This window comes from Drosophila navojoa, chromosome 3, assembly GCF_054131105.1.
Source record: "Drosophila navojoa isolate 15081-1374.11 chromosome 3, UAZ_NAV_1.0, whole genome shotgun sequence".
In the NCBI taxonomy this organism is placed as follows: Eukaryota; Metazoa; Arthropoda; class Insecta; order Diptera; family Drosophilidae; genus Drosophila; species Drosophila navojoa.
In genome coordinates, this window is record NC_142891.1 from 12,093,026 (window position 1) to 12,108,793 (window position 15,768).

Genomic DNA, 15,768 nt, shown 5'->3' on the forward strand with positions numbered 1-15,768 from the left:
GCTGTGCGTCCGCATAGACACGAGCGACCCGTACAGCCAAGACCTGGCCGAGTAGGTCTTGCAGTTGCCCCAAGGGATGGTATGGGATGGTATGGAATGGGCTCAGGTTTGGTTGTACGTTGTAGCCGCACGTTGACAGCTTCATTGCCAGACATTGTTAATCAAAATTGAGGTTAAGTCGTGCTCCCAAGCGGTGCGCCGAGGCAACTTTTGCAGTTTATTGAGACATTTACTTGACTTGCCGAGAGTCAGGCTGGAGGTCCCAGAACCTCTATGCAATTAAGCATAGTTTGTTTGTTTGTGTGGCTGTTGCTGTTGCTATTCCTGTTGTCTGCGGCAGTTGCGGTAGGTCAGACAGCCATGAGGGCCAGTCTCTGGGGGTCGTTGCGAATCGGCTTGGCTTTAAGCTAACATTACTAAGTCTTTGTTGTACGTCAATGGGGGCGTATGCGTAATTTTATTTATACAACGCATGCAGCCACCCACACTTTAAAGGCACATACACATAAACTACCCCACGTGAATTGTGAGTTGTGCGGCCACAAAATAAAAGTCACAGCAGGCAATCATTTTTCATTTGAATGTCGCGACACGATTATTATATGCCACGCAGCAGGCATTTCGACGAGTGTGGGCGGTAAGTGAACTGTTCGAGCCGTAGTTCGAGTTGCAGAATAAGAAGAAACATTCAATATGTTCAGAGCGGATCTGCCAAGTCGGGTCTGAATGCGCTTTAGGCCTCTGCCTTTGAGAGTTAGTGTGGGGTTTATATAGTCAATAAAAGTATTTAATTTGAAATTTTTTACTACAGAAATATTGAAAAATATTTTTTTAATTGTTTACAAAATGGATAACATTAAAAAAATATTAAAGTAGAAATGAAAGTCAAATTTAACAATAAATCAATAAAATAAATAAATTAATTAATTTTAAAAAATAAATACTATATAGATATCGATATCACAAGTTTTTTATACATAAATATTCAACATACATATTCTTCACAGCTTAATATTAAATATTTAAAAAGTCTTGGAAATAAATAATAAAATAAAATAAATATTTATCTCAATTTAAAAAATTTAGCAGTATTGTTAGTAATGCGTAACCTTTAAATTCAATATTTATATTTATGCATATTTCACATTTCTTCTGCAATCGAAATACCCCAAATATTGTAGGGTGCACGCAAATATTGCACATACGCCTGGTAAATTGGCTGCCTTCATGCCGCACAACAGGTCGCATAATTCTCGCTGTGCGCTCAAGCAAAAAAATAAAATTTATAAAAATATGTACACGTGTGTGTGTGTGTGTGTGTAACCACATGAAGGCTTATTGAAATTCAATGTATGCGTGCATGCGAAAATAACTGTAATTGATTACCGAATTAGTTGCGCACGAGCAGACAGAAATCAAGCCAAAAACATGACCAAATATGTGCTATAAAATATTATCACATTTGATTTATGTCATCGCTGCAAAATTTCCGTCAGTCAATGACAGCGATAGAAGGGCCAACAGACAGGTAAATCCAGGCGCCTTCAGTTAGTCAGTCAGTCAGTCAGGCAGTCAGTCATTCATGTTCGCCGGCAAGTCGTGGAAAATCGAAGTTGTTAAAATATTTGCGCTGTCAGGCGTTATTTGGCGTAGTTACGCTCAACTTGTCAAATTGTGTTGCACTGCAATCGACGGGTGCGGCGGGAAAGGGTATGCAACTGGATGGCATGCGAAGGACAAGCAGAAGCAGAAGCTGCTGAACTTTGCCATAGGCCTGCCTCCCAATGAATGTCATAAGTGAATTTAAAGTTTTGGCCCAACGCCAACGGCGGCTGTCAAAGTGGCAAACGCCTAACGTATTCATGACATAATCTGACACAGTGTGGCAACACATGTGCCACACAAGAGGCGTGCCACAACTTCTGACAGCATTTACCCATGACATATAGCACTTAATGTGATCAACGAAAAAAAAAAAAGAAGAATGTGCGCTAATGTTTGGTAATTAAAGTAATTGCAATTTCGAAACAAGCATGCAAAACACACACACACACACACACACACACACAGAGTTAGCCATTTATGGCAAGTACAGTTGCCTCAAAGCACACATTCACGCCTAATTGATTTATGGCAGCCCACAGCTGTCATTATGCACATGCATATGAATATGGTAATGCCGCCTCTGGACCTCGGCCACCCATAATTGCAAGCACTTGTTAGTTAATTAAAAATGCAAATAAGCCACGCTTGTCCATTGAAAGTTTAACAGTCACTGGCTCGTGTGTGTGCAATGTTCCCTTCTCTCTCTCTCTCTGCATCTCTCCCATTTCATCTCTCTCGGCCTTTGCAACGTTAATCGAGCGAGACAGATTTCGCAATTTAAACTTTAGCCATCGCACAGACAACATGAAAATCTGAGCACAAGCACGGAACAAACAACTTTTGGTTGCACTAAACATGGCGCATGGCCTAAGGGCTATAATGGGATTTCAACTGTGTTATTTGATAAGACTAAACAAAAATTCATATAAATATAAATCAAGTTAATATAGAACGTTTTTTCGTTTGTATATATTAAATCAATTATCAATATTATTAAATTGTTTGAAAGGAATAAATAATTGAAGGTAGCGCACTTTTAAGACTTAGTGTAAAAGATTTGTTAATTAGGATTAATGTACATGTGTATTGAAGAGTAAACTGATTAGTTGAACACAGATTGCTGTGGCCCAAGGACAGATATTGATTTATTTATATAAGGATGTCACTATGCTTTTTTTTGCAGAAATAGAATTTTAGATTAATCATGTAAAATACTTTTTTTACTTATTATTTTTTTGTTTTTTTTTTTTTTTTTTTTTTTTTGTAATAAAAATAAAAAAAATTATCTGTATTAAATAAAATAGCTTTTATTTAATATTAATATATTAATTTTATTATTATTAGTTTCAAATTTCATTTTGTTGAGGGTTGTATTTATAAATATATTTACTTTTTAATTACTTTTCAATTTTATTATTATTATTATTTTTGCTTTACATTTTTTTCACAGGCATTTTCATGTATACTGAAACGTAAAACCATACAAGAAAATTTATATCTCCTTATATAAAAATTGAAAATTTTAGAATTTCAATTTCACATTATTTTTTATAAAACAAGATTTTTTTAAGCAATTACTAAATATTATAAAATGTTAGTAATATGTCAATTGAAAAGAAAAAAGATGCTTCATATTAATATCGTATAATATAAATATGTAAATATAAGTAAATATGTTTATGCAATATCATTTTTTCAGTCTGTTATCAGAGTTGGCAAAATGCTGGCTAATCTGGTCTCAAGCAACGCCCCAAAGTAAATGTTAACGGTGTCCATTTTAACGTTAGCAGGTGGCAGTTAATTACCTTGGCAAATGAAGTTAAAGCTGCGCGCAGACAGGTGCAAAAAAAGCGTACAAAGCTGAGCTGACAAAAGGTAACAGCTTAACTTACGGCTGACTCACGGCCAGCTCACTTATTATACCGAAATCTGGCTCCATCTTTTGGCCAAGTCATCGGATGAAAAGTTTTAATTAAAAATGTCCCCAAAAAAATATGTACGTTTATATATATTTACAATACAAGCGTATTTCATCTCTAGGTATTGAGTTGCCCAAAATCAATAGCCGTGGGGCCGGCTAACAAGGCACAATACGTCTTTTAACAAGCCCAGCAACGGGCCGAGATTTGACCTCAGTAATGCTGGCCCACTCCACACACCTGGGCAACATGTCCCAATTATTTTGTATCACTGGAGCTGAAAATCTACCACACGCACAGCCGCAACATTTAATAAGCCTCACGATACCAAGCAGGCCTAGGGAAAGAGAGAGAGAGAGAGTGTGTATCTAAGGAAACAAGTCGTGTGTCATGTCAGGAGTGTCATGAATAATTATGCAACAAGAGACATAGAAACATGTGATGTGCTGGCAAAGTGAAAGAGCGAAATTCAAATGCCCTAAAAAGCAAATCAAATACCTGAAAAGTATAAAGAGAGATATCTATATGCATATATATTAATACCTGATGAGCTTTAATCAAATATAGCCAAGGAAATTTATATGTATATATATCAATTTATGAACATATATAGTGAATGCCTAAAAATCTTCAGTTAAGTATTATCAAGGACATTTTTAAACAACAATATGTTAAGATATATCAAGAAAATCTTGTAAGCCTGATGAGATTCAGTTAGGTATAGTCAAGGACATCTACAAGCATGTAAATATCAATAAAAAACCCGCCATAAAAACCTCATCTAATTTAGACCTTTCTAGGCTCACATCAAAGTCTTTCCTGCAGCTGAGCTACCTTTAGGCTTCACTTTAATAGGCAGCACATCATATGATTTATGATATACTGCAAGTTTTTGGATGGCAACAACTTTACTTATGCCCGCCGACGTCAATCCATCCATCAAAATGTCTCCAGCTGCTCGACAGCAGCGACATCAAAAGCAACCACCGCCGGCCACAAAGCAGTCACAGGATAAATGTGCTCCTTGCTGTTTCTATTAAAATATTATTAAAAGCATAGAAGAAGGACGGCTGTCGCGCTGCCAATTCGATTGTTACAATATTATTGCATACTTTGTGGCACATTTGGCTGCTTATGGGCAGCAGGCACTTTCGCTGCCTTATCGGCTTTGCCGTGGAGCCAACAGAGATTTGCCAGATGAAGCTGCACTTTGATGTCGCACAAAAAAAAATTGCAGCCAAAGCTAGGGCAGACGGCATTTGCCTTTGAGATATCGCAAGCAGCGAGCAGCCAGCAAATGAAATATCAAGGACATCTGTTACTGAGACGAGAGTAAGATGCTAGCGACTCAGCTTCTTCGCATGCGTATGTGTGAGTGAGTGTGTATGTGTGTGTGTGTGTATGTGTGTGTGTGTATTCCCAGTAGACGCAAGATTAACTCTTATTTCATGCAAGAGGCAAGAGAGCGAAAGAGCATGAAAAGATGTTAGAGTTGAAAGGGCAGCAGAAGGAGCAGCAGTCAGGATATTGCACAATAAGCCAAAGAGCGGAAAGTTGGCGTTGTAATGCCCGGCATTCAACAATAAAATGCAAATGTCACTTTGAATGTTTCTTATGGCAAATAACAAACAGGGTGCCTTCCCCTAAGTACTTGGCCCAGTCCAGCCTAATTCGAATTGCTAAAACAAATATAAAAAAATATTTTTGCAAGAATTTCCATTTGTTATATAAAAGGTAATCTTGTCAATCTTCAAATGGCAACACCCTGTATCTAAAGAAAACTCTGTCACAGCAATTTCCTGCAACGATTTGCCTCAACTTTTTAGCCGGACAGCGATTAAAGGCTTAGAGCACTTCAATGCCATGGCAAAATGATAAAAATTCAAATACGATTTCCTTTGCATAAATCACACACCTCGACGTCAGCAAAACTTTGCGCTCCACTACAGACTGTACGTCCGTTGCCCTTGACATTGCAGCTAAATGATGATGATAGAGACTGGGCTTGGGGCTTGGGGCTTGGGCCACCCAGTCGAAGACATTCTGTGCATGCCAGCCATTCTAGTAGACAAACATTGATCCACTCAGCAGCAGTCGAATGCAACAGCTATTAATTTTGCATTGCTGCATTCGTGCGGATTTTGTGGCATTTATGACAGCCATGCAATGCAGCCAGCTATGGGCCACCTGTCTGCCTGTTAGCCTGTCAGTCTCTTCCTCTTCTCTTTCGGCAAACTGTTGCCACCTTTCACTCTCCGGGCTCAGATGTCAGCTGTGTGTGTCTTGTCTAGACAATGTCTGGCTGGCATTATCAACACATTTATATGAAACTTAATCTAATAAAATTGTCAAATATGCACGCAGAGACATTCATTGTTCTTATTCTTATTCTTCTACTAGCCTTAAAGAACCATTTTTTGACCTTAAACTTGCGCGCGCTGAAAAGTATGCTAAGACTTTTGAATTATTCATAAATATATGTACGTCTCTATATATAAGAGCCAGCTCAAAAAAAAAAAAAAAAACCCCAACTGTCGACGTCACCGCTAACGGCACCCGCGACATTAATACATAATAAAATTTATGATTTTTATAGCTGGCGCACTGAGATTTCTGTCTACCTCAGCTCACTGTCCCGCCCCTCGCCGCCCCTAACCACAACAGCCATGCCTGTCAGCTTACGGCGTGCGTTGACAGTTTCCTTTTGGCTTTCTCTCACTGTTTTTTACAGCAATTTTTTGTTTACTTTTGGCACCTTAAAAGCAAAAACCGTAACCAAAAAACCAAAAAAAAAAAAAAAAAAAATTGTTAAAAGTAAAAAAAAAAACCGCTGCACGCTTTCAACTTTCAATGTGCTTTGCATTTCTAAATAGTTGACGCCAGTCTAGGTAACATGGCACAATGAAAATGTGAAATTTTAATAGAACGACTAGATGATGCTCTGTAAAAATAACGGACTTAACTATAATTATCACCGCTTGAAAAGCTTTCAAAGTAAAGAGTCGCAGACTCTAAGAACAAGAATATTTGTAAAGATATTCTTTTACATGTCAAAAGACTGTCAAAGAAAAAGTATCCTACAGTCGGCGTCCTGCTCGATCGCAATGTTTGTCTTGTGCTCCAGCCAAAATCGTGGAGGAATGGCACGCCGGACAGGCACGTGGAACACGACTGTCGCCGGAAAGTTAATTTCGCGTTGTATTTATTATTTATGTGCATTACTTGGGTGCTCTTAAAAGATTTTCACTTAGCCGCCGGCTGCTCTTAGAGCAGCCAAATGATTTATAGCTCAGATTTCAATATAAAGATTACCTGCAAAGTGCTACGAAATATTTAAAATAGTATATGAATTAAACAAAATATGAAGCTGCTGAGTTTATAATCATTTTCATTGCCAAGTCTAACAAAGTGACGTTAATATACTAGCAAGTCTTTGAAGCAATAAACTCGAAACAGACTAAACAAAAACTATTAAGCTTTCTTCGAGTTTCTTTTCTCCTCAGAACTCCATGAACACATTGAACATTAAACATTGAACACATTGAAGAATTTATGATTATTAATTTAAGCCAATCGCATATGTAGTGGGAACATATAGAATCTGGTTATAACGACACTCTTTATACCTGTAAGACCCTATAGCCGTTTAAGTTTCAAAATATGAGTAGCGAACAAGTTGAGAAGGTGCAAAGGTTATTAAGATTCTGTATGCTTTCCTATAATAGACTAAACTTCAATGTCTTCAACACATTCTCGCCGCGTCGCAATTTATAAAGCCCATAAATTAGGCGCATTTCGTAATGACATTGAAAATCTGTGCAGACTCTAAGACACAATTAAAACTGAATTTAATTAAAGTTTGTTTCAGAAGCCCCAACACACACACACACGCACACACACACATTCTGAGTGAATTTCAATTTGCCAATTTGTGTGGCTTAAAATTTTGCTGAACGCTTTTGCCTAATTGGATTTGCACCTTAAATGGGTTAATGATGGCTTCCAGGCAGCCAGATAGGCAGGCAGGCAGCCAGATAGGCAGGCAGGTATTCCAAGTACTGCCATCTTGTTCGATTGTCTGCTGATTAAAATCGTATTAATTAACACTCATTTGGCTGCTGAGCGAAGCGCCATCCAATCAAAGACAATGGCAAAGGCAACTGCCAACGGTAAATGGCAATGGTGGTTCGCCCCAAAGTCTACGCAGGTCGTACACCCCGTCGGATCGTCTTGTGAGCCGTTTGTGCACTTAATCATTTGGCAAATTCGTGCGTCTGTTTGGCTTGCAGCTGTAGGAGAGCGTAAGCGTGAGTACGCTTAAATTTGCTTTTAATTAGTGCTCAAGTGAAGAGAGGGAATGGGAAGTGGGAGTGGGAGTGAACAGGCAACTGCAGTTGGCACTGCATGTGCTGCCCGCTGTCTGTACCGCTGGCATTTGGTATTCGGTATTCGGTATTCGGGAACAATGCGTCAAAGTGTTGTATGCAAATAAGCAGCAAGCAAGTCGCAGCAGCTGTGCGCCGCAGCGTCTTAAGCATCGCCCACAATGGAACAGCGCGAATGTTGCAAATGGTGCGCGCACTTTCTCTCCCTCTCTCTCTCTCTCTCTCTCTCTCTCTCTCTCTCTCTCGCTCTCTGTCTCCCTCTCTCAACGGACATGTTTGATTGCGAGTGCATGTTGTGCATGCATCATGGCAAGTGACCGGCCACAGAGTCAGCTTGGGCTCCAAGCACCACCCATCATAGTTGGAGTCGCAGTCGCTGCCATGGCGAGGCCTGTCAGTGCATGTGGCGCATATTAAATGTGCATATTCACAAATGACTGTGGGTAAGGGGCGAGGGGTAGTTTGGGGGCGAAATGCAACTGAAGTGCGGTCAGAATGCGTAACTGTTGAGGATTTGCTTAATGTTTGCCAAGAGCTCGAAGATGAAACTAAATATAAGGGCTGCTCACATAGGGGAACTATGCATAACTGAATAGGCAAAGGAACTCAATATATTAACAGCTGAATGATTTTCCATATATCATTTATACAGATATCTAGGGCATATTCTGGTCATTCCGCACGTTAACATATTTCACATTCATATACAATTTATTCTTCATTCAGCTGTTCATTTTTCAGCTGCAGTCTCGTGTCTCTTTATGGCACAATAAATGCACTTGTAAACTCATTATATGCCCCATCTTAACCCCACAGACACCAATTTCATTTAATGCCGTCCATTTACAATCACATTCAAAGGCAAAAAGCTTCTTTTTTTTTAACTGTAATTAAACTGCAATTTTGCACTGAGGACTCCGTTGACAATTTACTAAAAATGAACTTCCCAAAGGCGTGTCCAAATGAAGCATACGTTGACATCTGCGACGACCTTAGCCGAGCCAAAGTCAGCCAAAGTGTTGGGTACGTATACCCATTAGGGATAAACTTAACTGGAAGTCAGTTTGAAAAGTAAATTATTTACAGTGAGATTGCGAATAGAAGTGAACACTTTCAAAGTTCTTTCCAAATAAGATAAATGAAAGGATTTTATTGTAAAATTGTACAAAATTTTACAATAAATATTTTAGCAATGATTTTTATATATTTTTGACTTATATATAAAAGTTTTTTTAAATATATTTTTTATAAATTTTGCTTTTTGCTTGGCTAATTTTTTTTTTAATTATTTTTTTTCATAAAAATAATAATTAATAATAATTTATTTAGCTTAAAATATTTTTAAATTATTTTATGCTCATTTATAATATTATATATGTATATGTATGTGCATATGCATATATTATTTATTATATATTATATATTATATATTATATATTATATATTATATATTATATATTATATAATATTTTTTATATTTTTTATAAAAAAAAACCTAAATATGTATATTTTTGTCTAACCCATTGTTCATATAATTCATATCAATAACATAAATCCAATAGACTCTTTAAAAAAATTCATATAAATATTTCGTTTTCATTTTGATGCTTGTTCGTTCAATACCACAATTTTTCGCAGCCTTCCCCAGCAAAGTATTCCATATGCTCCCAGGGTAAGGGCATCGATGTGTCCGTTGGGCAACGCGTGCGCTTGTATTTTCATTAAAATCAAAAGTATAATTAAATTCTTGGAGCTGAGCAAAGCTGACCAAAGGAACGTCGGCTCCTCGCAATGCCAGCGCTACGCAGCGCACACATGCTGGGAATTTGTTTGTTATGACAGCAAAAAAAAAAGAAAAGAAAAAAAAAGAAAACAAACAAAAAACTGCAAATGGAATACGTTTTCCTTCACATGTCAAGGGACATGGACGAGGGACCAGAGACAGAAGTGGGTGTTAGCCCAGTAGCTCTGACCATTAGACAAGTAAGACATGGCACATGTTGGCTGACGTTTTATTATTTTATTATTATTTCGCTTTGAAATTACTGCTAAGAGTCGTTTACTTTAGTGCTTGCTTTTAATGAAGTGCGCTGATAGAAGTCGCGGCAAATGAAATTGAAAAAGTTGCACAAATTTTAGTGCAGCTTGAATTGTGACCAAGTCTCGTAAGAATCAATAATTGAAGGCAACACACAAGCACACACACATACATACATAAGCACACACTCACACACAGCCAGCAGCATTCAGTCAACAACACTTATATAGATTTATGAGCCAAGTCAACAACAGAAATCAGAGTCCAGAATTCTGTTCAGTCAATAACATTGTTGAAACTTCACTAGCGACTGTTTTTTATCCTGCACATAGTACACACACACACTTGTGTGTTTCCGTCAAACAATTCATAAACATATACATATATTTACCATACATATATGTGCACACACACTTATATACATAAATGCATATACAGGCATATAAAAACTGCATTGTGGCGATAAGTTTTACGTGGGTGGCAAGCAAAGTTTGTATGGAGTCTTTGTTGTTCCGGTCTTACATATTATAGAATATAGTATATGGATATAAGGAATTGTTATGTTAAAAAATAAATATGAAATAATAATTAATGAACTTACTTATTATATTTTTCTTGAACAAATATAAAACTTCATCGACTGACTTCGATAACGACAAAACACTGCAAATGAAAGAAAACAATGAATTAAAATCAATTAAAAGTTAAGAAACTAATAATAGTTAAGTTAAAAAAGAAAGCTCGTTTTAAAGCTGAATAAACATAGGATATAACTAGTAAAAATAAAAAACAGAATGAAATATAAATTTAATTACATAAATAATTTTAGATAAATTATTCAGTTTTTAAATTTCCATTTTACTATACTTCTTTGTAAAACAAAAAATAAATAAAAATAAAAATAAAAGTACAGTTAATGAAATACACAAGGGTAAATATTTTAAAAATTAAAATAAATAAATATTTAAAATTAATTTATGTAATTACAAATGTATAAGAAATTTAAATGTATTTTAATTTTAGTTTCACTAGTAATTTATTATTATATTAATTTATATTTACTGTAAGCTTATATATTGTTAAAAAAAAAACTTTTTAAGTTTAAGAATTGATTTATATATGAAATATATTAAATTATATTCAAATTCAATATTCAAATTCAAATTCCATCTGCCCATGTCAGCTTGTTCTCGAAACACTCTCGCTTATCTAACTGTTTTTTATGATTGCCTGAGTGTATATGTATGTATGTATGTGCAGCTTGTAGCTGGCAGCATTGTATTGTTTTATTTGTACTTCAAATGCTAAAAAACAGACACACTTAATATTGTTTGCCAAATGTGGCAGTGCTCTGCTCCAGGCCAGGCCACTCTGTGTTGCACTTTAGCAGCCGTTTAAGTTGAACTAGGCAACAAGAACAATAGTAACGGCAATAGCCATAGCCATAGCAATAGCAGTCGCATGTCCTGCAGCCAATTGTAGTGTCCATTGTATTGTGTTAACTGTATTGGACTTATCTACAGCCTTACCCAATCCCACACCAGAGACTGGCAAGATTTATTTACTGTTGCCAAGCGGAACTACTATTAGAAAACAGCATGCCCATCTATCTATACAAGAGATGCCAACAAAAAAAATGTATAATATATAAATAGAAATAAATAAAATAAACCGGCAAGGGTTCTGCCAACAAAATGTCTTTCGAGTTATATATATTTGAATATATTGCCACAATAACCACAAATATTTCGCATTTCATTTCGATTTCGTTACATTATGCCAGTTGTACTTAGCTTAGATAGAATTTTATATGCTTGGCAATTATGGGCAAATTGTAAATCTCAACAGCGCAAATAAATCAGCTTTATTACTGGGCCAGCCATATTTACAGCTGAGCAGAGCATTTCATTTGACTTATTGTTGACAAGCTTTTAAATAAATTGAATTTACTGACAGATCCACAGCCAGAGCAACAGACCTCTGGCCTAGACCTGGCCAGAACCTGGCCTCGACCTGTCCTCGCCACGGCTGGCCTGGCCTGGCCGGGCCGGGCCGGGCCAAGCCTGGCGCCTCTCGCGCTTGGCAAACATTTGCCAACGAGTTACGAGTGCTGCTTGGCCCACAACCGCCGACAACCGACAGCCAACCGACGACTGCCCCACTCACCTGGCCTTGTAATGCGCCAGCAGCCAACAAACTGCAAATTGCTACAAAATCACTTAACTGTAAATTTTTATAGCATCTTTTCGCCGTACTCGAAATGCAAAGGAAAACAGAGTCAGGAGGGCTACATGTGCTCTGAGCAACATTTTAGTCATAATATTGCATAAAGTGTTTATAATATTATATATAGAAGAGCGATACTAAGTTTTTTTTTCACTGAAAATAATATTTTAGACATTTTATATTGGAGTGCCAAAGAAAATATTTAATTATTTATATAAATATAATATTTCTATATATAAATAATAAACTATTTATTTCAAAAATCTATGTTTTAATAATAAATATTATCTATATATAATTATTATTATTATATTCATTTATATATATTATAATATTTTGGTTTTTTGGATAGCCTGCTTTTATTAATTAACAAAAACAAGGATTTTTTAAAGTTAGAAAATAGCTTTAGAATAATCTCATATACATATTTAATTATTTTTTTTTTATTGCTATAAGGGCTTTACCTCACAATTTACCTTGAAATATATAAGAAATAAAAATAAACAATATAATTGATGAAAACATTTTATCCCATTTGGGTCTCATTATAATTATGGAATAGGGTTTCTTTAGAAATGTAATCAAAAAAAGAAAGAATAATAATAATAAACATTTGAGTTTGCTTTATAATTTTATTATTTTTCAAACTTAAAATACTTTTAAAAAGTTATTAGTATTTTTAATTTTGAAAAAAAATAATTTTTAAATATATTCATATATATTTTAAGATGCGCAAAATGAAGAAAAAATTATTTATATAATTTATTTAGAATACGAATAAATGAAATAATACGAGAAAGAGAAACCAAGACAAATAAGAAATGCTGCTAGGTAAACAGAATATTTCGAATGAGCTTGAATAAAATTACTTGCTCAATTTCTTCTATCGCACTCGCTCTCCCTTTCGCTCCTTGCCCTTTATCCCGCTCTCTTTCGCTCTAAGGCAACCGGAAAAAAGTAACAATTGTCAGCTTTAACGTCACTCAGCACAGCTATTTTGTTGTTGGCAGTTAAGAGCTCCATTGCGTTTTATGTTGGGATTGCGAGGATTGCGAAGCGTTTGACTGTTTCGTTGTGGCGCTGCTTAACCAGCCAAACCTGTTCGCTTGGCCTTTTTGTGGCTTTACGGCTATTTTGCATTAAATTGCAAATGAAATGCCAAAAGCGAAAAGGGGCCTAACCAGAGCAGTGAAGGTGCGTGTGACTGTCATCCGTGTGCATTGTAATGCTGGCATTTTAATTGAAGTTTTCACACACACACATGTAGACACATGTGGGAGTGTGTGTGTGCGTGTGCACATTAAAGTAATAAATGGCTTTCACTGGTTTGCTTGTATTTGATTCTTTTCTTCCTCTCTCTCTCTCTGTCTCTCACTAGCTCTCCATATGTGTGAGCTGTTCTATGCATATTTAAATGAATGAGGCCAGCAGTTGTGTTGTGGGTTGCCTTTGAGTGAGGCCATAACATTACAACTGGAATATGACACCTGAGATTGACCAAAATGAGCTCGTTCAGCTGGGGCAGAGCTGGACAGAGCTATCTGCGTAATGCTTTGTGGCTTTAATAGCAAACAAAGGCAAATGTGGTTGGTTTATTGTGGATTGGCAGATTAAAGATGTTGCAGAGCCTTGGCTATGCAATGTGTGAGATAGCTGAGCTAGCCTCAATTATTTTAGTATAACACTTGAAACTATTTACTTATTCATATGTTTTAGCCGTGTATGATTGCTGTAAATATATTAAACTGGGCTTCAAATATTTATAAAAATCAAATATGATTGCAGTTGCTTTCAAACCATTTCATAGAAACTTTTTAAACAGCATTAAGGTGCATTAAGGTAAAGACATAGGGAACCAAATTAAATATGTATAAAATACCCTCGTATCTACATATATGCAAGACAAGGACAACTGTTCCTGTTTTAACATCCTGTCTATGCATCAGCTTAGACCTGTTTAGTACTCTCAATCAGTCTAAACGATGCCTGAATTTCACACAGACATTATTAAGCTGTTGGTAACAATTTGAGCAGGCCATCTCATTGCATAAGCTGCAGCTAATGCCGGAAGCTTAGTACACTTTCAGGTGCCTCGATTGGCCACCTCATAAATAACAAATTAGCAACATTTGTGTGGGTTCACAGGCAACTATTAAGAACCACTAACTGTCCTTTGGCTGCAAACCTCTCTGCTAATCGCACAAAACTTCTAAAGTTCCGTTTGACCTTTTTTTATGTAAGCTTTTTATTATTATGCTCTTTTACGGTGTGTAAGCCTTTTGCCAACTGCTGGCCCTTATAATGTGTGTGTTTAATAACCACATGAAACTGGGAAAAGTCTGTCTACCTGGCGGTTGTCTTAGTTTCCTGCGACATATCAAATTTGCCAATGTACAAAACAGTTTCCGCTTCCGGCCATTTTGTCTGCATGCTCTTCTGCATTCAACCCAAATTCGAGAGGTTAACAAAATTTGTGTTTGGTCCAAAAACTTACGCATGATTGCTGTTGGCCTTAACCCTTGTGCGAGTATGTGTGCAAAGCCCCGCGGCCGCGTTTGTCTGCAAAGTTTTGGCTAGCGAATATCATTGCTCTACCTCGAAGCGGCTTAATCAAATATGCATGCAATGGCGTTTCATTTTGTTTACCACCAGCACAGCTGCTTCAGTAATAAGTGTCATACATAGGTTTTGCTTATCCGTGGCGTGCCACCGAACCACCGAACCGCCGAGCCATCGTGCCACTTGCCTTGCGGCAGCAACCACTTCAAATGTCAGTTAATAAATTGCAAAACGTTTTTCTGCGAATCGACAAACCGACCCAGCCCATCCACCAACTGCACTTAATGTCAGTGACACACAGACAAACAGCAGCTGAGGCGCCGAGGAGCAGCAGCAGCAGGTGTAGGAGCTGGAGTCCTGGGCAGACAATGAAGTTGCCGCTGTTGACATGAAGCGTGACGAGAACAAGGACCCTGCGAGCCTGCGACCCTGCAACTCGATGCCGTGTGCCGCAACAGACATTTACAAATAAACAGCGCTAAATTATAGGTGCCTCGTGGGTGAGTGCCAGGCGCTGCAAGGCAGCTACCAGCCACCAGCCCCCAGCCCTCAGCCCCAGCTCAGCTGATGTTGCTTCTCCTGCCACTTGTAAATAATATGGCAGGCTACACCTGTAGACGACGTCGTCGCCATCGTCTAACTTTTAACTACAACAACAACAACAACAACAACAGCAGCAGTTACTGGCATACCAATTACAGCAGCAACAAGCCCGACTAAATAAAAACCTGATGTATAATAACGAAACCGGTATGAACTATCATTGCCATATATATTATTCGATGTTTGAATATAAATAAATAAATATAATTTAATAAAAAAATATAAATATAAATAAATATATTAAATATTCGATACTTACATATAAATAAATAAATACAAAAATATAAATATAAAGTAAATAATAGATTTTTGCATAAAATATATATTTATTTATAATATATTTATAATATATTTATATATATATTTATAAAGATATTTAATTGTATACATTTATTTAATTTTTTATTATTTATTTTTATTTATTTATTTTAAT

The 15,768-nt window shown here is 36.6% G+C and overlaps 1 protein-coding gene across 1 annotated transcript in view; it reads right to left on the reverse strand.

Moving 5' to 3' along the window:
• slam (slow as molasses) overlaps window positions 1-15,768 on the reverse strand; it is a 78,367-nt gene that overhangs the window by 36,206 nt on the left and 26,393 nt on the right. The window contains exon 2 of the mRNA XM_089258615.1: window positions 10,549-10,610. The gene's annotated coding sequence lies outside the window, so the exon portion shown is untranslated. The remainder of the gene's footprint in view (window positions 1-10,548; window positions 10,611-15,768) is intronic.